Source organism: Heloderma suspectum, chromosome 1, assembly GCF_057233095.1.
Source record: "Heloderma suspectum isolate Gila_16-S chromosome 1, 16-S_ref, whole genome shotgun sequence".
NCBI lineage: Eukaryota > Metazoa > Chordata > Lepidosauria > Squamata > Helodermatidae > Heloderma > Heloderma suspectum.
The window spans coordinates 394662176-394685674 of NC_139458.1; the positions used below are offsets into that span (position 1 = coordinate 394662176).

General features: G+C 43.2%; 1 protein-coding gene across 4 annotated transcripts in view; it reads right to left on the reverse strand.

The window, feature by feature from the left end:
* The window catches only part of DISP1 (dispatched RND transporter family member 1), a 119420-nt gene that overhangs the window by 70643 nt on the left and 25278 nt on the right, over positions 1-23499 (reverse strand). The window contains exon 2 of one of the 4 annotated variants that reach the window (XM_084828701.1): positions 7228-7407. The exons of 1 other annotated variant lie outside the window; for it this stretch is intronic. The gene's annotated coding sequence lies outside the window, so the exon portion shown is untranslated. Of the gene's footprint in view, positions 1-911; positions 7488-23499 lie in introns of those variants that run through there. 2 more of the 4 variants (XM_084828703.1, XM_084828702.1) reach the window with 2 other exon arrangements.

Consider the following 23499-nt stretch of genomic DNA (forward strand, 5'->3'; position numbering starts at 1 on the left):
AAACTACTTGTACTGGAAATTTCACAGGCACTTGCAATAATTTATGCAAACAGAGAAGGTCAATATTTAAACTAACACGGCAGTAGAAAATTCTGTTGAGATAATGCATTACTGTAAAAGAACCACTCTTATTACATGCACTTGAAAAGTTACATCATGCAAGAAGTTTAAAAACTCTTTTGGATACTGTGCATTCTGGATTTACCATGCTGTCTGCTGTGCCAAGTAAAGTTGCATAGCTGAAATAAATTAAAAAGGCTTCTGACAGACAGTAAACGTTATGGACAGCTGAGCTGTAATTCAAACATATAACTGGTTAAATATTTTTATATCTAAACATGGGCACACTTTTCAAAGTAGCAGTATATTTAGAATCCTTGAAGACATCTGTAGCCAATAACTGTATTTTCTCATGAACAAAAAGTAATGTCACAACACTACACAATTCTAGCATGTTAAACATACAAGAGATAACTATGCCTCTTTAGATGGCATTCATTGCAGTTCTCCTAACCTTGGTTCATCCGATGAGAAAATGGATTGCTGCGCATGTATTATCTCCGAGTAAATTTCAGATACAAATCAAATTGAATTGTTTAGCTTCTACTGCCAGTTTTGCAGGCACATCCTGCTTTCTTTCAAAACACTCAACATACATTTCTTCTCTGCAATCACTGTAAAAGCAGAGAGTCAGACACCCCCCCCCCCCCGTAATCTCTTCCGTAAAGGCATTCGCTGGCAATAGATACCCTCATCACACAAACCCAATTAGGTTTTACCATACTTCTTCTCAGGCATATAATAAGTCTCTCTCTTCAGCTGCAATCTCCTTTTAAGCCAAAAATTCTATGCGCACCAACAACATACCATTGCCCCCCTCCCCAAAGGAAAGGAAAGAGCTTAATACTTACATTAACTCACCTAATTCTGAAATGCTTGCCTGTTAAGCCATATCAAAAACATAGTACTGGAGATGAACAGTTAATACATTTCTTTTGGGAAGGGGGGAATCTTTCCTTGTTTAGCAAACAAATACAGCACTGAAGAATTGAAAGTGTCGTCTTCAAATGAACTGATGAAACCTCACAGCTACCCTCGAGGAATCTTTTGGGAAGTACTCAAGGCAAATGGTTAGCTGTTCAAAACAGCAGAAAGAAACAAAAAAGGCTGGTTGAGGCTGCTCTGCAGAGAGGAGCCTGAACGACACGCACATGCAAATCGCCTTGTATCGAGCTTGCTGGGGGCTGGAATTTCAGGCTCGCTCCCTCTCTCCTATAGGACAGCTGAGTTTCTCTCCCGTTTAAGCCCAAGGGGCAAGGGCTCAATGGTAACAGCTGGTATGGTGAAGACTTGATCTCCGTGCAAGGTTGGAAAGGCAGAAGAGGACCGTAAGGCGGCTCTCTCCCCCATTTCTATGGGGAAAGCTCTAGGTGTTGCTGTTAACTATAACTTCGTGGATTTTTTTAAAAAAAAAGTAGAATAGTCACTAGATTAAGACCCTTTTAAATGGCCTTATTTGAGTTTCAGAGAAACTTTTTAACTCCAGTGTCTAACACAGCCTTCTCCAACCTGGTGCTCTCCAGATGTGTTGGAGTACAACTCCCAGCATGGCCGGCTGGGGGACGCTGGGATTTGTAGACCAACATACCTGGAGGGTACCAGGTTGGGGACGCATGATACAGCAGTTCGGATGCATCATTTATATAATGGTGTGTCTGTGTATGTGTGGATTATTCACTACTTTTTACTACCATAGGTCTGGTTCACACTAAGAACACAAGTGCAGCCCTGCTGGATCCAAAGCTCCATTTCCTCCAACATCCCAAGTCCAAAAGCAGGAAATGAAGGCAATATTCCTCTCCCATTGTTCCCCACTCTCCCCCCTACGCCGTTACCATCCCAGCAACTGGTATCTAAAGCACAATCCTATACATATTTAGACAGAACTAAAGTCCTACAACTCCCAGCATTCCCAGCCAGCCATGGACTTTTTTTCTGTCTACACATGCATAGGATTGCGACCTTAGAGGCATGCTGCCTCTGAACCTGGAAGGTTCCATTTATCTGTCACGGCAAGCAGAACTCTCCTCCATCCATTTGTCCACCCTTTAAAAAGCCACTACAGAAGGTTTTACCACTACATTTTACAGCACTGAGTTCAGCAAGTTAGATAGTGTTTTGTCAAGTAGTTCTTTCATCTGTCCTGAATCTATGACCAAACAATGTCATCCTGGGTGGCAAAGAGTCTGGCAAAACCCAGAGATTTATATAAAGACATTATGATACTTGCACTTTTATTTCCAATCCCTTTTCTAATCATTCCTAACACGGACTTTGCCTTTTTCCACCACTGCCATACACACAGCTTGTGTTTTCATTGAGCTATCCACCCCACCCACCCACCCACCCTGATCTGTTTTCTGGTTAGTCACCATCGGCACTTGCGAAGTCAGCGTTTTTAAACCCCAAACATGCATCACTTTTACAGTTACTTACATCTCCCATGTGGTTGACCATTCACACGATTTGGACAGACTTCTAGGGGCAATCTCACATGCACCATATGGTGCGAACTAGCCTTCCATGTGATCATTATAAAGGAGTGCAGCCTATGAATGAGGCACCCCTTTAAAGTGGGGTTTATCAATCTCTCTATGGTATTTAAAACCTACCCTTTATCCCAAAAGGCTCCTGGAGTGGCTTACAAATAGCAGTAGTAATGCTGCTCTCAAGTTTACCATCTAAAAAATGTAACACACAAGGAAAAATGCATGGGGAGAGAAGAGGAAAAAAATTACACAGATAGCTAGGAGAGAAATAGTTTAGGTAGCTTGATGAAATGGCTACTGGCTATGTGTCAGATGGGGAGAGCCAAAGGCAGTTGTTTTTTCAGCAGAAGTGATGGAATAGCCCTACATTCTCTCCCTCTGTTCTGCAGCCAGATGGAATGGCTGCCAGGGTTGTGATCACATGAACTTATACTAAGCCAAATCCAATGGTGCATCTACTATAGTATTATCAAGTGTCAGCAGTCCTTCAACATTTCAGACTGAGTTTTAGCCCCAGACCAGCTATCTGAGATCCTTTAAAGTAGGACATGTTAGAGATTGAAGTTGGGATTTCCTGTAGGTAACCTATGTGTTTAACCACTGAGCTATGTGTGAAGAAGTACTTTTGCCTGTCCTGAATCAACTGCTAATTTCACTGGGTGACTCCAAGTCTGGAAATAAGCCATGTATGTATATAGAGATTGTACTGTTTGCACCGCATTGCCATTAATGACTGTCAAATCAGAAATGTATACATAAGAATTCAGCTTAGCATTATACAGCACCCTAGCCATCAGATAACGCAAGGAGAAAGATGCAGCCAAATTCCCAGATATAAGAACAACCATTTTGCCAACTCAGGAAGACCAGCATATGGGCAATGGAAGTCTAAAGTAATGGTATCTCAAGATGCAAGCGTTATCAATAACAGCCATGTCTAAAGATTAAGCAAGATGCCTAGTTTGGTTGGAACGTAAAGCCGCAATTTGTGCATAACACTAGGAATCTGGCAATGCCATTTCTGATTATCATTTCCACTACTGATGATCATTTCCACAAGCATGATTTAATCATGGAATATTCTGCTACCCACTGTTTTTCAGACACAACGTTATTCTCTTTCCATTAATAGGTGTGGTTGTGATAAAGATGTTGTGAGGACAGGTATATATAGACATAAAAAGAAACCAAAAAGGATTTCACACAATAGAAGCAGACTAATAACCTCATCAGGCATGCTTAATTTCGGCTCATTGTGGATAAGCTAGCCAGCTATATAGGCTCTTGAGTTCAAACGGAACACTACACACACCTGTGGAGTTTCAATCAAACCACAAAATCTGTTCAACAGACTGATCTCTGCGGCACTCTATACAGTCAGCTGGTTGCAAGCAAAGGAATGTGTGGCTTTGGTGGAGTCAGGTCACATGCATCTTACCTTGTTGGCAACTTAAAAGCTCTGGTGGCTTATTATGAGATACAATAGCTGGCCCTATGCCAATTTCACTAGAACGTATAGGCCCATAAACATTATATACACATAAAGTTATTACGTTCTGCAAGAATAAGCCCTGAGAAATTAAATAATGCAAAGTTTGTGACAAGTGTACCCACTGCGGATTAATTCAATCATTTATTGTTTCATTTACCTAAGGGCCAGCGATTCTGACCATTAAGGTACACATTGATCCAATCAGGGAATAATGGGATGGTACTAAGATGACTTAAGCTTCCACTTTGAGATAGCTGGTGGTATGGTGTTCTTCTAGATCACATCATCCTTCTGCCAGCCACTCCCATATACTCACCCAGAAATTCCACTCTGCCACTTTGCCACATTATTCTGTCCTCTGCTGCATTATTCATGCCCTGAGCACGAGTAACCAGGGCAGCCAAGGCGATGCGAGGAGAGAGATGGCTGGATGTGTACATGGCCGCAAGCATAGCTGTGCTCTTAAAAATAAGAAAATAACTGGGTACGCAGGCGGTGGGCCCTGTGCTAATCTCTGCTCACATGTGCATTGGTGCTCACATGGGGATGAATCATTCCCTCAAAGGATTTTTCAGTCATTTGCAAAAATGTCCTCATTTTGACACATTTCCTATGTGTTTGGGCTACTCATAACAACAAACATGCCGTATAGTTGACCCACCATTATAAAATAACTGCATCAAGCTGTAGCAGAGGGAATGAAGGGACGTAGGGTCTGCTAAGGAGTCACTCCTATCACGCTCCTCCTACCATCAGCTGTCACTGAGGGGAAGCCATTACACTGGGGGTGGGCAACCTGCAGCCCTCAGCCCATTTTCAAAAACTGTCTGTATGTGATCAATCCAAATCTTTGGCAAAAGAGATCTCCTCCCTTCTCGGGCAAACTTCTAGATGGAAGAGGGAGGAATAAAAAAGGGAGTGGAAAAGAGAGAAAGGGGTGATTCACCCCCTTTTGGGTCTGGCCCTTACCACCGCTGACATGCAGTCCCCAACAGATTACCTATAAGGGGATGCAGCTCTGGACAGAAAAAAGGTTGCCCATCCCTGCATTCATCAAGCTTATACCAGAGATCGTGAAAGGAGACAGGGCTACTCCACTGGTACTGCTGAGGGACTAGCAACTTACGGGTTCTCCTCTCCTTGAACTATATGCACTCCAGCTGGTTGCTGTAAGAACTTTGTAATTAAGATCTAGTTCCTGAGCTTGCTTTTTTCCTCTTCCCTCCCACTCCTTTTCCTTTTGTGTCTTGTCTTTGAGACTGTAAGCCTGAGGTCAGGGATTGGCTTATTACTTTCTTTGCAAGCAGTTCTGGAAGCCACTTTTCACTGAAGAATGGGGTTAAAAATCCTCCAAACAAATATTAAATAAAGTGCTTTATACTAAGCACAGGAGTAGTATAAAAATATAAATATATTAAAATGTATATTAGGCTTACATTAAAATACGAAACATATGATTTTAAAAGTCACAAACAGATCACGCAGAAGATTAGTTTAGCTCTCCCCCCTATCACATACCACAGAGGCTTGTTGAACCAACAGCTGTGTGATCAAAATGTAAGCCAAAAGCCTTGCAAGAAATTCAGTAAGTACAGCATACTGTACAAAATGGTGGATGTTTGAAACATTATTCTAAAAGTGCGCCTTGATCAAAACTTATCAGATTGGATGAGAAAATTAAGTTGTTTTAATAACCACAGGAGCGTGACTTTCCAAAATAAAGTTTAAACATGCCTGTTTGTAACCTCAGGTACGTTGCATGATCCTACAAACATGCACAATAATAAATGACTAACATTGGAGTGCAGCTGTACTAACATTTATACAAAGTTACACAGTCATATGCATTCCATTATCACAGGTGTTGGCTTTCCACTATGAGTTATAACTAATAGGAAACTTACATGAACAAGCACATGCAAAACCCCAGGCTGGGCTATTTTTTACAAGCAGCCAAGGCGGGAGATGATATAAGAGTCCATCACCCATAAACATAATATATGATGCAAATAGCCATATGCAGCACATCATAAATTGGGCAAGGCTGGTATATTATAAAAATCCTACCATCTTGATGTCATAAAGCGATTACATTGCTTGTTGGAACATCTAAGGAAGCCACCACCTGCCTACTTCAGGCCCATGTTTTTAGAAAGAAAAGGAGAAAATATTTTCAATTCTACTTGGAGAGAGAACTAGGCAAGGCCAGAAGTACAGGTACCACATTGGAGCTAATTGTTGTTGATTTTCCCCTCAGTTCTCAGCTCTTGCATGTTTTGAAAATGACTTCTATTTGAGGGAGTCACGAAGAATTCTGAAGAGTCCTGAAGATCTGTCATGTACCCCACAGATTCCAGCTAATATGGTTATCAACAGAACTACTAGCTCCAAAACAAACACTCCTCCCCCACCTCCCCTGCCAAAAAGGTTCAAAACAGCCAATACTTACAACACTACAAAGGATATTATAGAGTTGGAAAAAGTGCAGAAAAGGGCAACTAAGGGCGCAATCCTATGGCTGCTAGTCGGTGGCTAGACGGCCACAGCATAGGTCGGTTTCTGGGAACCGACCTTGCAGCCCGCACTCCGAGGTCAGTTCCCTGAGAACCAACCTCCACCCCATCCCGCTCTGCCTCATAGGCAGCGTAAAACAGTCCCGCATTCCACACTCAGAAGAGGAGCGCAGAGAAGCAATAATGGGGCATTCCTGGGGCTGTGCTGGGGCGGGGAGGGCAGAAGTGCCATTCCGATGCTTCCTATGTGTTGTCTGGCATCCACCCCACCCCCCACTCCAACTTCCCGCGCCTAGACAGCCTACTTAAACACACTTAAACTATGGAATTCACTTCCACAAGATGTAGCGATGGCCACCAATTTGGATGGCTTTAAAAGGGGACTGGACAAATTCATGGGGGAGGCGGCTATCAGTGGCTACTAGTTCTGATGGTTATATGCTACCTCCAGTATCAGAGGCAGCATGTCTATGTACTCCAGTTGCTGGGGAACACAAGCAGGAGGTTGCTATTGTAACACTTTCTACAGGGTCTCTAAAGGGACTCACAGCAAAGGCCTTATACAGGGACAATTAACATATATCATTTAATTTCTTAATTATCAACAATAATAATACACATATAAGAATTTTACATAAATATCACAAAACAATAAAACAGAGCACAGCCCTACCAAAGTTCTGTCTTCCAGATTGGGTCCACAACAAAAATACAAATAAAACTTCTCCCTGAAGTTTGGTTTTTCTGCGGGCCAAAGGAGAAAACAGTCTCTTCTTATTCCACCAGAGGTCTGCAGCAGTCTTCTCAAGGTGGATCAGCGTCCAGTAACACAGGAACAATTTTACAGACAGCCCTTTATATAATATAAAAGAACATAAACAGACAAGGAACTCGTAGTATTTGTGAAAATCATGACTCTCTAAAAATTTTAAAGGAAACCTCACTACTATCCTGTCTCAAGGGTTCAGGGCCTTACAGAGAGGAGAAAGCTTGCTTTCTTCCAAACTGCATTGAGGTCACTGCCCATAATGGTGGCCACCCCTTATTTCACTCCCTTACTGACCATGTGGAAGAATATGCCCCCTCCAGAATTCTTAAAGGGAAACATACCATTGGATATATTGCACTCATGTACTTGTAGGTTCCCCACAGGCAGCTGGTTGGCTACTGTGTGAACAGAATGCTGGACTAGATGGACCCTTGGTCTGATCCAGCAGGGCTCTTATGTTCTTAACCCTGTATTGCATTCACTACAGGGATCCAGAATGAGTCTGTGTTAGTTTTTTCCATAGACATAATGGGTGGGAGGCTGTGAGTATTCCATTAGGAACAACTTAAGCTATGTATATAGCCCTTATAAATGTTCCTTTTATTGAACGAACAGTTCTGGCTTCAACCTGGGAGGTTGATGCTTAAGTTGGAGAACTATAACACCAAGGACTCTAATCGCTGCCTTTATACAGCACCTACAGTGTTTCCTGCTTAGGGAAATGAAATAAGCATTCGACTGGGTGGTGTATTTTTTTCCTTTACAAAAGGAGGTCCAAGTGGTTTGAGTAAACGGACACCGCAATAGCTCATACAGAAGGTTTTATCTGACCCAAGATTTGCTGACACACTAATGAGGACTGAAGCAGACAAGGCAAGGGAAGATGTTATTTGAGCACAAATTTAAATGTTTATTCACCAGGGCTGCTTAGTTTTGAGAGCACTGCCCAAACACAGCTCTTCCAATGTGGAAACAATCCTTTCTAGTTGTCTCTTGGCAAAGAGATGGGAGCCTGGGAATTTCTCCTGCCTGCAGATAAATCAATGGTCAGGGTTTTAGCAAGCTAACCTTCAATGCTTTCAGAAGGCTATGTTAAATTTCTCTGGGACGCTCTGACTTTGCATAGCTTATACTAAATGAAAGCTGCCAGCCCAGTTCTAATTTTTAAATGGCAACTATTAAAAATGTTATCATTTTAACAAATATGCAATATACCTTCATTATTATTGTTTTAAAGCAATAACCTCTAACTATTCATAAACATACATTTAAGCTTATTTAGACATATCTGTGCTTGCTCTCTCAATTGTAACAATTATCTGGCTAATCAGATTCATGACTGCAAAAAACCCAAACTTTTTTTTAACGACACATCAAGAAATTGTTTAGGAGCTCTTCTCGTCCTCTCCTGTGTGATGCAACCGAAAAAAGAATCCCTAGTGTCTCCTTACCAGAGAACAGAAACTGACAAGGCTATTTGAGTTTAGAAAGGGAGGAACAGTCTCAACCCATTTACAGTTACTTTAGCCTTGTATTAAGGGGAGGGACACACACCTTAGCCTGCCCAGCCTTGGGTCCCCAGATGTTGCTGGTTTACAACCCCTTTGGTCCCTGACCATTGGCCATGCTGGCTGGGGATGATGGGGACTGTAATCCAACATCTGAGGACCCAAAGTTGGAGAAGGTTGCAAAGGAGGTATATAGGCAGCAGTTATACAGGTGGCTGTGGTGCCAAGGCTGAACAGGTGCTAAGCCTCCCATGCAGCCTGTAGGACGATTTGTCAGCATGCTCACCTTTATGGCCACACATTTATTTAATAAAGCGAAGCCAATTTATAACTAAATGATGAACATCTACACTAGGGGCGCAGAACCTCAAGCCCGGGGGCTACTTCTGACTCTCCAAGGGTCCCCAGAAGGCCACGCCCCATTCCCTTGATCCCACCCCTTTCCCCCAATCTCTGATGGTTGAGTGCTTTCCTAGCTTTTGCACTGGCAGTAAGAACCTTAAGCTAAAATATGCTGGCATGTTTAGACCTGCCCCCTTTGCATTCAGCCCTGCCTACCACTGGAATGCAGCTCCCCTTGGGCTGAAAGAAGTTCTGCAGCCCTGACCTACACAATGTTTTAATATTGCTACAACATGTGCCATAGTTCTTTAAAAAACGAATCCAAGTGCCAAGGGGATGGTCCAGTCACACTCTCCCCACCCTGTCCAGTGGCAGCATGTGCTGCTCCATGTGCACAGGGGGCTTGGGCTCCACCCCTCCATCCACTGCCATGAGTGAAGCACTGCGCTCGCAGAAAGACTATTCGTGCCAATTGTTTTTTACCCCCCACACTCCGTTTGACTTCAGATGGAATAATACCAAGAAACTTCTTGATTGTAGATAAATTTATAGAAAGCGTATTGCACTTCTCAGTGCTAGATTTTAAAGTTTTAAAAGTAAGTGTGACATCATGTTGCCAATTACTGGGTCAGTTCGCATGATCAAACAACGCTCAAATAACCCAGGGCCTACTGTTTGGTAATTTGAGGGTTTTCTCCCTGTCAAACTAGCCATGCCGGCCAATGGCCCGGCATGTACCGGCACATGCCGTCAATTTAAACAAGCCACCATGGCTTAAATAATCAGTGTGTGCTGGGCACCATTAAATCGGCAGTGCAGGTCATAATGTTTAACACTATCAACTGTGTCAGTCTTTGCACGGTAGTCTGCTAGCTGCGTTCTCACTCTCAGTACATGTTCTTTCAAAGATATTTTCAGTATTTCTAATTCTAGGGGAGGGAAAGGGATAGCTACTCCCAAAAATACATAAGAATGGACCACGTTGCACACAACATACCCGATACAGGCATTTACTCCCTCACACGATCAGGATCATGGGAGGGGACTGTAGGGACACTCTAGCTAAACTCCCTCTGTCACTAGCCTCGCTGCCCCCACACGCTGGAGGGCAAATGTCTACAGTGGGAGTCCTGTGATATTCGTGTAGGCTCCCAGTTTGATCAGGGTTCTAAAATTACACAGGAAACCCACACAAACTCAGTGGGCTGCCCGCTGTAGACGTCTGCCCTCCAACACGTGGAGGGCAGTGGAACCAGCAACAGGGACGCAATACTCTCCTCACATACTACTAGCCACATGAGGGAGCAAATTCCCATTTAGGGCTACGTCAGCCTCCTTGCCAACTGCAGTACTACATTTCTTTCTCTCTGTCACATGCACACACACTGCAAGCATCAGACTCTCCCTCTCCAATAGCCTAAGCCAATGCTTTCTTCTCACTACGGCCCAAGTCCCCCAAACCTGCAGACAGTTCAGAAAGAAATGAGAACCGCTTCCCTGCTCTCTGTCTGGAAAAAATGGTACGTTCGAACTGGTACAGTGACAATCCCAGAACTACTCAGCGGTGAAGCACATGCTTTATGGGCAGAAGGTCCCAGGTTCAATCCCCGGCATCTCCAGGTAGGCTGGAAAAATTCCTGCCTGAACTCCTGGACAGCCACTGCCAGTCAGCCTCAACAATACTGGGCTAGATAGACAGATGGTCTGACTCAAGACAGCATCCTATGGTCCTATGATATCCTATGATATTCAACAGGATTTACACCAATGTAAATGTAGCAGCTTTCCCCAACCAAGCACCCTCCAGACGTGGACTACAACTCCCACCCTCCCTGACCACTGCCCTATGGGCTAGAGTTGATGGGAGTAGTAGTCCAAACATCTGGAGGGCACCTGATTGGGGAAGGCTGGTGTATAGTTTTCTGATTAGGAACAGAAAACTGAGAATCAAAAGATATCTGTATATATGATTTCTGATTTATACCAAGAGTCTTACAGAGAACACTTTTATAGCTTAGAGAAAGCTTAAATGCTCTTCAAAGTACAAAATAAACTAAACCCTGTTTAAATACAGTGCATATGCACCCATGCCTTTCAACATGGTAAAAAAAAAAATCCCTAGGGAGAAAGGGGCCTAGCTCATAATTTCTGGATTATACTCTGTACTATTAGCTAAGGAATGGAATTATTAGTGACAGGTTCACTAAATTACCTTTTGAAAGGTCACTAGAGCTTCCTCAAAATCTAGAACTGCTACTGTAAATTTAGCTAATGACAAATGATTTTGTCAGCTACCAGAAGCTGATGTAAACTGATAAGCTGATAAGAATGGTTCCAAATAATGGGTTAGGCCCTTCATATTACTTGCAAAGACAATTTACCCTCTGCAGCAATGACATGGACATACAAATCGATATTCATCAGTGTAAATGCTTTATATACAGCTTTTATAACTGTGCTGAAGTAGAACTGCATCAATTCAGACACTAAAAACGGGGAACAGAGGGCTACACCCAGTGTTGTGTGAGCAGACTTCTGTTCACGCAATGGACCTTTCCTGTCCTTTCCGCCCCCTACAGCCCCCCCACACACCCCCAAATCTGATCTGGAGGGTCACCCAATGCCCCAGAGCAGATACAGGGGGGTGCAAGGCAGGTGCAGGGGAGGGGGAAACTACTCTGCTGGCAGATGCCATTCCATCAGGAGACAGACACAACTGGATTTCACCCCAAGCACCAGATAGATTTGACCGTAGGTCCATGGGCTTAAACGTGCATTGCCCTAATCAGTTAGGGCAGGTGTAAGGGCATGATTTTTAAACCAAAAAGGGGACACATGGAGAGCCAGTGTGGTGTAGTGGCTAGAGTGTTGGACTGGGAGCCCAGCGATCTGGGTTCTAGTCCCCACTCAGCCATGGAAGCTCACTGGGTGACTTTGGGCCAGTCACAGACTCTCAGCCCAACCTACCTCACAGGGTTGTTGTGAGGATAAAATGGAGAGGAGGAGGATCATGTAAGCCGCCTTGGGTTCCTTGCAACAGGAAAAAAGGCGGGATATAAATGCAATAAAATAAAAATAAAAAATAAAGACATAGGCAAGAAATATAAAGCCCCCCCCCCACCTGAGCTCACCTCTCTGCAGCTCCTCCCCCATAGCCATGCTCGGGTGCATAGCTGAGGAAAGAAGTGCCAGGGGAGAGGGGCAGCTGTGAAGGAATCCATGGGGGAATGGCTCTGCACTTCATCTGAATGCCCCTTTGTAGCTTAGACACTGCGCATTCCCTACCCCAAAACTACTCTACGTGATTGGAACGGTTCTCATTTAAGCTCATGGAACTGCCACTGTCAAACTGAGTTTGGCCACGATTCTCAAACCAAGTCCAGATGGTGATTCCTGATCAATACGTTTACCTGAAGAAGGCAATTTCAATTCTCAGTAAGCCAGCCTGTCTGAACTACCTCCTCATGAAACATACAGCAATTTTGAGATTGTCTGGTGTTGTCTGGAAAATGCTGAAGGCTACTCAGCTGGTGTTTGGCAGCCTACAAACATGTCAAATAATGAAATCAAGGAGCTGCTGAAAGAGTGACTCGGTTTGCACATTACACTGCAATTCCTGGGTTAAACAAGGATGAGTGGAGGGACGAGTGCGCTGCCTCCCTCATGCCTGTCATTTTTGTTTTCAACAACCCAGGAACGGGCCATTCCTGGATTGTTTTGTGATTGCAGTCAAACCAGAAATTTTGGGTTGTTTATGGGTTAAACAACCCAGAGTTAACCCAACCAACAAACCATGGCAATTGTTGGGTTAACTCTGGGTTGTTTAACCCATAAACAACCCAGACTTTCTGGGTTCCTGAAATAGCCCAAGAATGGGGTGTTCTTGGGTTATTAACTGGAAGTGGAAATGACAAGTGCATGGGAGGCACTCGTCACTTTGCTTGTCCCTGGCAATTCCTGGAGGGTTAAACAGTCCATGAATTGCAACATGACATGCAAATCTGCTCAGTAAGTGCATTTTTAGCACAAATAATGTTGCAGACCATGGGTGTGGAACCTCTTTCAGCCCAAGGGCCAAATTTCATTTCAGAGAAGCTCTTGGGGGCCACATTCTAGTGGGGGGGCAGGGGCAGGGGATAACTTGTAAAGATCTGTTATCCATCTGGGGAACTTCAGAGGGCCACATTGGGACCCTAGGCCTGAGGTTCTACACCCCTATTCTCAGCACTGATGGCACACACACACACAAATTTTAAGGTTAACCTAGAGAAAGTCTGCCTTGAAATGAAAGGGATCTGAAAGCCAACTTGGGATGAGTTTGCATTGCAAAGAAGCAGTCATTCTAGGCTGCAATCCTATGCAAGCTTACCTAGGAGAAAGTCCCACTGAACTCAGTAGTGCTTGCTTCTGAGTAGACCTACATTAGGTTGCTCTGTTTAAAGCTTTAGCCTTATTTTGAACCAACGCCCCTGGGATGATGAATCGCTCCCATAAACCTTATCCAACTAACTATAGGGTCAAAAAGGCCTAAATATTATAGTGTTTCTACACTAGGTCCCCCCAAACTGTCAAAATAAAATCCTCTGAATTTTGAAAGAAACACATATTTGTTGCGTAACCTTAATCAAAATGATCTGGAATAACCTTGGTAAAATTTGATTGCAGTAGTCATAAATAAAAAGTGAACTTCAAGCCATATATAAAAAGGTATATAAAATGCTAACAAGTTTCACATTTTCCTTTAGCAAGACCCTTCCCCTCCCTCCAAGATATACTTATTAAAGTGTCATCGGGTCTAATCTCAGAACTAAGTCATATAAGGCCTTTTTGTATATTTGGCCCCACAGTAAAAACAACGTGTGAAATGACCATGACATCACTCTCTAAAATTTACAGGGGTGGGGTGTTGACAAGCATTCCCAGTGTCCTGAAGGCCAATGAACTCACCATTTTGAATGACCCCACCCTTTTGAAACCTATACTTTCCCAGAAAGTTTGGAGGGTCTCACTGTATCACACTTCTACAGGCTACAATTCTGGACACACAAAGTTATGCACAAATTATACACAGAGACTACCAACTGTGCTCTCTCTGCTTATCATCAGATGTTCATAAGGACCAGAAAGGGAATCACTTAAAAGGTAGGTAGGCACACAAACACACTGACACTGGTAGTTACCAGACTGATCAGACAAAAGGGAACTTGAATTCTGTCAAACTGCATGCCAAAACCCAGGTTACCAGAAGGTTCTTAAGCATGCGACATACCAATGGTTATATGACTGGTCCTTCACTCTGTCTTCCCCAACCTGGTGCCCTCCAGATGTGTTGGACTACAACTCTCAATAGCCATGCTTGTTGGGGACTATGGAAGTTGTAGTTCAACACTTGGAGGGCACCGGGCTGGGGGGGGGGGGGCTGCTATGGAGGCATCTTCTTCCTCTGCTTTGGAATAGGACCTCTCCTTGGAATGCAAGTGAACCAAGAGCTATGAAGCAAGGGGACAGAAAACTATAGCTCATGGCAGAAGATGTGTGTTGATGTCCACTAAGTATGGCACAGAACACATTTGAAGGAATACGCCAGCCTTCCCCAACCTCTACAGATGTTTTGGACTATAACTCTCAGCATTCCTGACCACTGGCCATGCTGGTTGGGGCTGATCGAAGCTGAAGTCCAAAACACCTGGAGGGCACCAGGTTAGGGGAAGGCTGGGGTAGGCTATGGCAGTTGTGGTGGCAAACAGATCTTCCTTCACCACCACAGTGTCATTGGTGAACTGAAGCTCAGTCAAGTTTTCTTGGTGCTGAATGGGTTACTAATTAACAGTACAGCTCATCCAGAAGGGAAAACTATTTATAGCCTCCTGTGGAAGACTTGGATGACACTTTCAGGATAAACATGTAAAGGCCACAGTAAGGTAATACCTTTATTAGGATCAATTGAACTGTCCCAAATTGCAAGCAAGTTTTCGAGTCCTCCAGACCTCTTCTTCAGTCTGGATACTATACAGAATTGGGGTGTGCGGGGGAGAGAGAGAGAGAGAAACCCCAAGTCTGTAATTTGTAACAATCTTAAAAGGAGTTGTGCAGACTTAATTAGATTAGCCTCTGCTAACTGATAAACTGAATTTCAGTTTGCACCAAGGGCAACCATCTGGGATTAAGAAGCAATGATAGCTGTAACTTCAACATGGCTACCTACAATTTTTGTGTGTTTTGGAGAATACCGAATTTAGCCATCCATGAGAAGGATCATAAAACTGGAAGAAAATTATATAGCACCACCTTAATATGGGACTTGGAATCACAGAATAGTAGGGTTGGAGGGGGTCTACAAGACCATCAAGTCCAACCCCCTGCTCAATGCAGGAATCCAAGTCAGAGCATCCCTGACAGATGGCTGTCCAGCCTTGTCTTGAATCCCTCCAGTGTGGGAGAGCCCACTACCTCCCTAGGTAATTGGTTCCATTGTCGTATTGCTCTAACAGTGAGGATATTTTTCCTGATGTTCAGCCGGAATCTGGCTTCCTGTAACTTGAGCCCATTATTCCATGTCCTGCATTCTGGGATGATCGAGAGGAGACCCTGGCCTTCCTCTCTGTGACAACCTTTCAAGTACTTGAAGAGCGCTATCCTATCTCCTCTCAGTCTTCTCTTCTCAAGGCTAAACATGCCCATTTCTTTCAGTCTCTCTTCATAGGGCTTTGTTTCCAGTCCTCTGATCATCTTTGTTGCCCTCCTCTGAACCTTCTCCAGCTTGTCTGCATCCTTCTTAAAGCGCGGTGCCCAGAACGGGACACAGTACTCCAGATGAGGCCTAACCAGTGCTGAGGAGAGGGGAACTAGTACTTCCCGGGATTTGGAAGCGATGCTTCTATGAATGCAGCCCAAAAGAGCATTTGCCTTTTTTGCAGCCACATCACATTGTTGGCTCATATTCAGCTTGTGATCGACAACAATTCCAAGATCCTTCTCGCTTGTAGTGTTGTTGAGCCAAGTATCCCCCACCTTGTAACTGTGCATTTGGTTTCTTTTTCCTAGGTGCAGAACTTGGCATTTCTCCCTATTAAATTTCATTCTGTTGTTTTCAGCCCAGCGCTCCAGTCTATCAAGATCACTTTGAATTTTGTTTCGGTCTTCCAAAGTACTATCTATCCCGCCCAATTTTGTGTCCTCTGCAAATTTGATCAGCATTCCCTGCACCTCCTCCTCCAAGTCATTCATAAAAATGTTGAAGAGCACTGGGCCCAGGACTGAACCCTGTGGTACTCTGCTCGTTACCTCTCCCCAGTTTGAGAAGATCCCACTGATAAGCACTCTTTGAGTCCGATTCTGTAGCTAACTGTGGATCCACCGGATCGTTGTTTCATCTAGCCCACTTTGAGCTAGTTTGCTCATCAGGATATCATGGGGCACTTTGTCGAAAGCTTTGCTGAAGTCGAGGTATATTATGTCCACAGCATTCCCACAGTCCACAAGGGAGGTGACCTGATCAAAAAATGAGATCAGATTCGTCTGGCAGGATTTGTTCTTGACAAATCCATGTTGGCTTTGAGTAATCACTGCATTGTTTTCAAGGTGCTTACAGATGGATTGCTGTATCATCTGCTCCAGAATTTTCTCAGGGATTGATGTCAGACTGACTAGTTTGTAGTTCCCAGGTTTCTCCTTTTTACCCCTTTTGAAGATAAGGACAACATTAGCCTTCTGCCAGTCATCTGGCACGTCACCCGTCTTCCATGATTTCTCAAAGATAATAGACAGTGGTTCTGAGAGTTCTTCTGCCTGTTCCTTTATTACTCTAGGGTGAAGTTCATCTGGCCCTGGGGATTTGAACTCATTCAAAGTAATTAGGTGTTCCTTGAACATATGCCTATCGATGTCAAGCTGCAATCCTGCCCCTTCAGCCTGTACTTCGCCTTTGCCAGGGGGATCATAGACCCTCTTCTGGGAGAAGGCTGAGCCAAAGTAGGAATTGAGCACTTCTGCCTTTTCTTTGTCATCTGTTATCATTTTGCCATCCTTATTTAATAGTTGAACCACCATTTCTTTCCTCTGTCTTTTACTATGCACATAGCTGAAGAAAGCCTTTTTGCTGCTTTTAGCATCCCTCGCTAACCTCAGCTCGTTCTCAGCTTTAGCCTTCCTGATGCCATCCCTGCGATTCTGTGCTACCTACCTGTACAATTCCTTTGTTGCTTGGCCTTCCTTCTACTTCCTATATGTGTCCTTTTTTGTTTTCAGGTCATCTCTCAGCTTTTTGTGAAACCACATTGGCTTCTTCTGTTGTCTTCCCCCTTTTTTTCTTGTTGGAATTGTTTGTAATTGTGCCTTGAGAATTTCCTTTTTTAAAAGCTCCCACCCATCTTGGACTCCTTTTCTCGTTAGAGTCACTTGCCATGGGACTTTATTTATCATTGTTCCAAGTTTATTAAAATCAGCTTTCCTAAAATCCAGGGTACGCGTTTGGCTACACTCAGCTTTTGCTTCCTTTAGAACCATGAACTTAAGTATGACATGGTTGCTTGACCAGGGTGGATGGATGTTAACATACACTCCATTAGGTAAGGCTACCTAATTTGGCTTATGATAAAAAAAATCAGCTTATTAGTTGCTGTAGCTGGGAGTTCAAGCTACAAGGAGCTGGAAACATTTGGAACCTAGAACCTGAAATGCAGTGGGTAGAAGGCGGTGGTTTATTTTCCCTGCCTGGTTAAGAGGTCAGGCTTGAAGTATCTACACAAGGCCTGGTCATATGGCCTGTCAGTCATACAGGACAACCTTGCATTTTCCTTTAGTGCCTGATGTGGGCCTTAGCCTTGAGTGCTCCAGCTATGTTGCTCGCTATATTTATTTATTTAAATAATTTTATATCCAGCCTGTCTACATCAACCCTACTCTAGGTGTCTAGGTCCCAGCCTCAGGCCACATAGTTCCCAGTTAAAAGTCATTGACAGGGCTTCACAGTTTAACATTTACATTATGGTGGTTATTTTTACTGCTTATGTTCAATGATTTTATTGTGAAGTGGAGCAAGTTTCTGATCATGTGCAGAATAAATATACATAAATATTCAATATTGCAGGGCAAGATGATGAAATCTAGTTTTTTAGCTGTTAATTCCAAATGTTATGTGTCATCACATTTCATATAGGTTTCTAAAGCTCCAATGAGGAAAGGTGGGTATAAATGTTTAAATTAAATAAAGGTGCAAAGACAAATAAAGTAATTTTTCAACTCATCCAAATTACACAATGAGGCCTATGTGATACGATTTTTGATCAAATTAAGAAGTTTAAAAACACAGCAAATGCTATTTTTTGCTTTCTTTTGGGATGTGCAATAGGTTTCCCTCTCCCCAATTTACACAACTGAACTAAAGAGGATTCCCCCCTCCCCCTATCCTGAACTTCAAGCCAAATACATTTTAGGATAAGATCCCAGCAACTTTAATTTACTTCTCTTTTTGCTATTGTTACACAGTGTTTCTAAATATTTGCCCTTCCCAGATTACTAAAATGGACTGAAATGCAATTCCTTTGTAGTGCAGATGATTTGCACAGACCGCAAGCAGCAGAGAAATTCTCACGCTTTCAAGGGACAAACTGGATTTAGGAGATGCTTTGCTCACAAGGCAGGGCAAACTAATCATGAAAGTCAAAGAGAACTTTCTCCTGCTACCCCTCTGGACGTTCTAACTAACTTGCCCAAAAGAAAGGGATGGTACTACTACTATTACATCAAAGAATGGTATGGGTTTCTAATTTTTTGCACACTTAAAATCAAGCTGCATCTAAGTTTAACCCTGTTTAAGACATCAAAACTCTAGCAGTCTTACAGGTAAGTGATGATTTCTTTGTTATATTTATTTAAAGCCGTGAGCCATCACAAAACACAGCTATGACAAATCAGTATATCATATGGAACCAGCCTTCCCCAAATTGGCGCCGTCCAAATGTGTTGGGACTACAACTCCCACCTTCCCCAGCCAGCGGGATTGTGGGAGTTATAGTCCAACATCTGCAGGTAGCTAGGTTGGGGAAGGCTGCAAGTTTCTTCTAAAAGGATCTCTGTGACAAGGAACATTTTATTAAATGTAAATTTGTACAATTTCTGGGAGGTGCGGCATAAATATTCTCTGGGTTTAAGCAGGAAATACTGAAATGCCTATACAAAACCAGTACTGCTTAAACATATTTTGGGGGGAAATGAATGTGCCTTTATTCATAGCTTATTCAACACTAAAACAGATAGGGAGGAACAAAGCAACGACTTGCATGCTGACAGCAATCCCTGGGAAAATTTTGGAGCAGATTAGCACCTTGAAAACAATGCAGTGATTGATTACTTGAAGCCAACACGGATCTGTCAAGAACAAATCCTGCCAGATGAATCTGATCTCATTTTTTGATCAGGTCACCTCCCTTGTGGACTGTGGGAATGCTGTGGACATAATATACCTCGACTTCAGCTAAGCTTTCGACAAAGTGCCCCATGATATCCTGATGAGCAAACTAGCTCAAAGTGGGCTAGATGAAACAACGATCAGGGGGATCCACAGTTGGCTACAGAATCGAACACAAAGAGTGCTTATCAATGGAATCTCCAATGGGGAGAGATAACGAGCGGGGTACCGCAGGGCTCAGTCCTGGGCCCAGTGCTCTTCAACATTTTTATGAATGACTTGGAGGAGGAGGTGCAGGGAATGCTGATCAAATTTGCAGAGGACACAAAATTGGGCGGGATAGCTAATACTTTGGAAGACAGAAACACAAGTCAAAATGATCTGGATAGACTGGAGCGCTGGGCAGAAAACAACAGAATGACATTTAATAGGGAGAAATGCCAAGTTCTGCACCTAGGAAAAAGAAACCAAATGCACAGTTACAAGATGGGGGATACGTGGCTTAACAACACTACAAGCGAGAAGGATCTTGGAATTGTTGTCAATCACAAGCTGAATATGAGCCAACAATGTGATGTGGCTGCAAAAAAGGCAAATGCTCTTTTGGGCTGCATTCATAGAGGCATAGCTTCCAAATCCCGGGAAGTACCAGTTCCCCTCTACTCAGCACTGGTTAGGCCTCATCTGAAGTACTGTGTCCCGTTCTGGGCACCGCGCTTTAAGAAGGATGCAGACAAGCTGGAGAAGGTTCAGAGGAGGGCAACAAAGATGATCAGGGGACCGGAAACAAAGCCCTATGAAGAGAGACTGAAAGAAATGGGCATGTTTAGCCTTGAGAAGAGAAGACTGAGAGGAGATAGGATAGCGCTCTTCAAGTATCTGAAAGGTTGTCACAGAGAGGAAGGCCAGGATCTCTTCTCGATCATCCCGGAGTGCAGGACATGGAATAATGGGCTCAAGTTACAGGAAGCCAGATTCTGGCTGAACATCAGGAAAAACGTCCTGACTGTTAGAGCAGTACAACAGTGGAACCAATTACCTAGGGAGGTAGTGGGCTCTCCCACACTGGAGGGATTCAAGACAAGGCTGGACAGCCATCTGTCAGGGATGCTCTGACTTGGATTCCTGCACTAAGCAGGGGGTTGGACTTGATGGTCTTGTAGACCCCTTCCAACCCTACTATTCTATGATTCTATACACTGCTTAGGTTCATTCCTATCTTGGCTTATTAGTCCGATATATTGATTGTCCAAATGTGGCTAAATATAAACAAGAACCAAAATGAGTGCCCAACTTAGCGATCACATCGTCAAAGTCAGATCAGCACCTAAACCCAATTCTTATGCTCCACAACCAGCTCATCATTAAATTCTGATTCTAAGCAAAGAAAAGTTAATTCCACGATGGTAGAAAAATACTGCTATTATAAGCACTCTTCAAACCAGCCACCAAATGAAAAAGGTCTCGTGTTCTGTGGGGTAGTGGGAAATTCCATCCCCATCAGCCTGGTTGCATGTTTACTCAGACGTACGTACCACTGACTTCAATACTCTCATTAACCACTTGCTTCTATTAACAGCGCAAAGGACCATAGCTTAAGCAGTTTACATTTGTCACTGTCTTGCACTGTGTCCACACTGGAAAAAGGAAAAGCTGCAGCTGCCCCCTGTCCTCCTCTTTTCTCCAGGAAGGAAAAGGAGAAGTTGCTGCTCCACTCTCTCCACTATTTAATTCCATCCAGCTTTCAGCCATTGTGGCTATCTTGCTGTTTGCCCCAGCAGTAGCTGCTGTCAGGATGGCTGCTGCCGCTAGAGCAAACAACCGGCTTCTTTTGAAGAGGTAACTACAACAGCTGAAGACCAATTGACAGGAGGTACAGCAAGAACTTTTGATCCTTTTCTTTCCAGGAGAGTATGCAAAGGTTATTCTCCTGAGCACAGTTACATGGTAGTAAGCCCTGCTGAGTATAATCGGACTTACATCGGAGTAAACATTCATGGGATTGAGATCTTGCCAAATCTCGCTCCTCTACCTGTATCTGCCTCTCTTCTCCCAGGCTGATGCATATGCTGTTTGCACAATACAATGATATAACTGATAGGCCTTGCCAGCAAATCAACTAGCAACTGTTCCTTTCAGAATAAAAGTATCCATTAGATTGTATTGCTTTGCTCTCATGCCATAGTAATTAAAATTCTAGTATTCTTGAGTCACATTGGCTTTAAACTGCAAGAAAGAAAAAAAGAGTACCCTGACCTGCAATCCTGTATCTTGTAGTTTTGCATAAGTGCCATATAAAGCTGTACATACTGTAGTTCATATATACATCATGTAATACTTACGGCAATTACCTCTGGTATGCCTCTGTATACCAGTTGCTGGGGAACACATGGTTTTGTGAACCGCCCAGAGAGCTTCGGCTATTGGGCGGTATAGAAATGAAATGAAATGAATGAATAAATAAATAAATAAACACATGTGGGAGAGTGCTATTGCACTCATGTCTTGCTTGTGGGCTTCCCATGGGCATCTGGTTGGCCACAGCGGGAAGAGAATGCTGGACTAGATAGGCCATTGGTCTGATCCAGCATGGCTCTTGAGTTCTTAAATTAAAACCCAAACCCAAACATGCAGGCCTTCCAATGCTTCTGGGTGATGTTCAAATTCAGCATTTGTCAAGTCTCCAAGGGAAAGAAGGTCTATTGAGAATTTCATTCTCTCTCTCTCTCTCTCTCCCCCGGCAGAGTTCATTCACCACAATGTTTTTAACCTTTTTTGGTTGAGGAACCCTGTAACATGTTGTGATATCCTGTGGAACCCCAATCGCCTCTCCCTGCCCATGCTCCACCCACCCCTGGCCACACAAAAAGTAAAAAAAAGAAGAAAAAACTCATAATAAATAATTTACCTATTGAAAAATCCAAAAGCAAATAGTTATGACTTGGAATACGAAGTGCCTGATTTGGGAAGTTGAAAAATTTCACAGAACCCCTGTGAAATGCTCACAGAATCCTTGTTGAGAAACCACTGACCTACTGCGACAGAGAGTGTTCAAGGTAATTTTATACTTAAGAGACAAGATCATTTTCCTTATATATTTCCTTTCATATTTTCTAATCTATCTTCATTTGTGCCATTTTTAGATATAAAACTAAATTGTCCATATACTATGAATTCTCTTTGCAAGTCTTTTCACAGTAAACAAAATGGACTGACTATGTAAACAATCTGAAGATTCACACTTAACTCTTAACTATGGTTTAGCAGAGCCTTACCCCAACTTGGTGTCCTCCAGATATGTTGGATGACAGCTCACATATTGCAAGCTCACATGGCAGACACCTGGAGGACACCGTGTTGGTTTAATGCTACATGCATAAGCAGAAAGATGCCCAAACAGAGGCTTAAGCTTGCGCAGTCCCTCCTCCCTTCTCCTCCAGGATTCAGTTTCACTTTGCTTGATTCCTGGCATGTTACATGTAAACCAGGAATCACGGTTTAAAATAAACTCTAATAAAATGCTAAACAAGCCAACTTCAAACTATGGATTACGATGCTGGCTTATTTAACAAAGCAGAGCTTATTTTAAACCACAATTCCTGATTTGCATGAAACAACATGCCAGAAATCAGGCAAAGTGAAATAGAATTCTGGTTTATTTCTATTCCCAGCTGTGTGACAGCAGAAGAGAGGAACAGGGAATACTTGAATCCAGCACTTCAGTCTAATTTCTGCTCATGCACCTAGCACTAAACTAGGTGTATAATATCTTTGTGTTCAGTCAAACACATACTATGCCATCTCAAAGGGGGAGAAGGATTGAATACATCCGTTTTAGAAAAATTTGCACATGTATGCCCAAAATATTAACGGGCATCATTCCATTAACTAACTGTATTTTTAAAGCATTATAGCAAG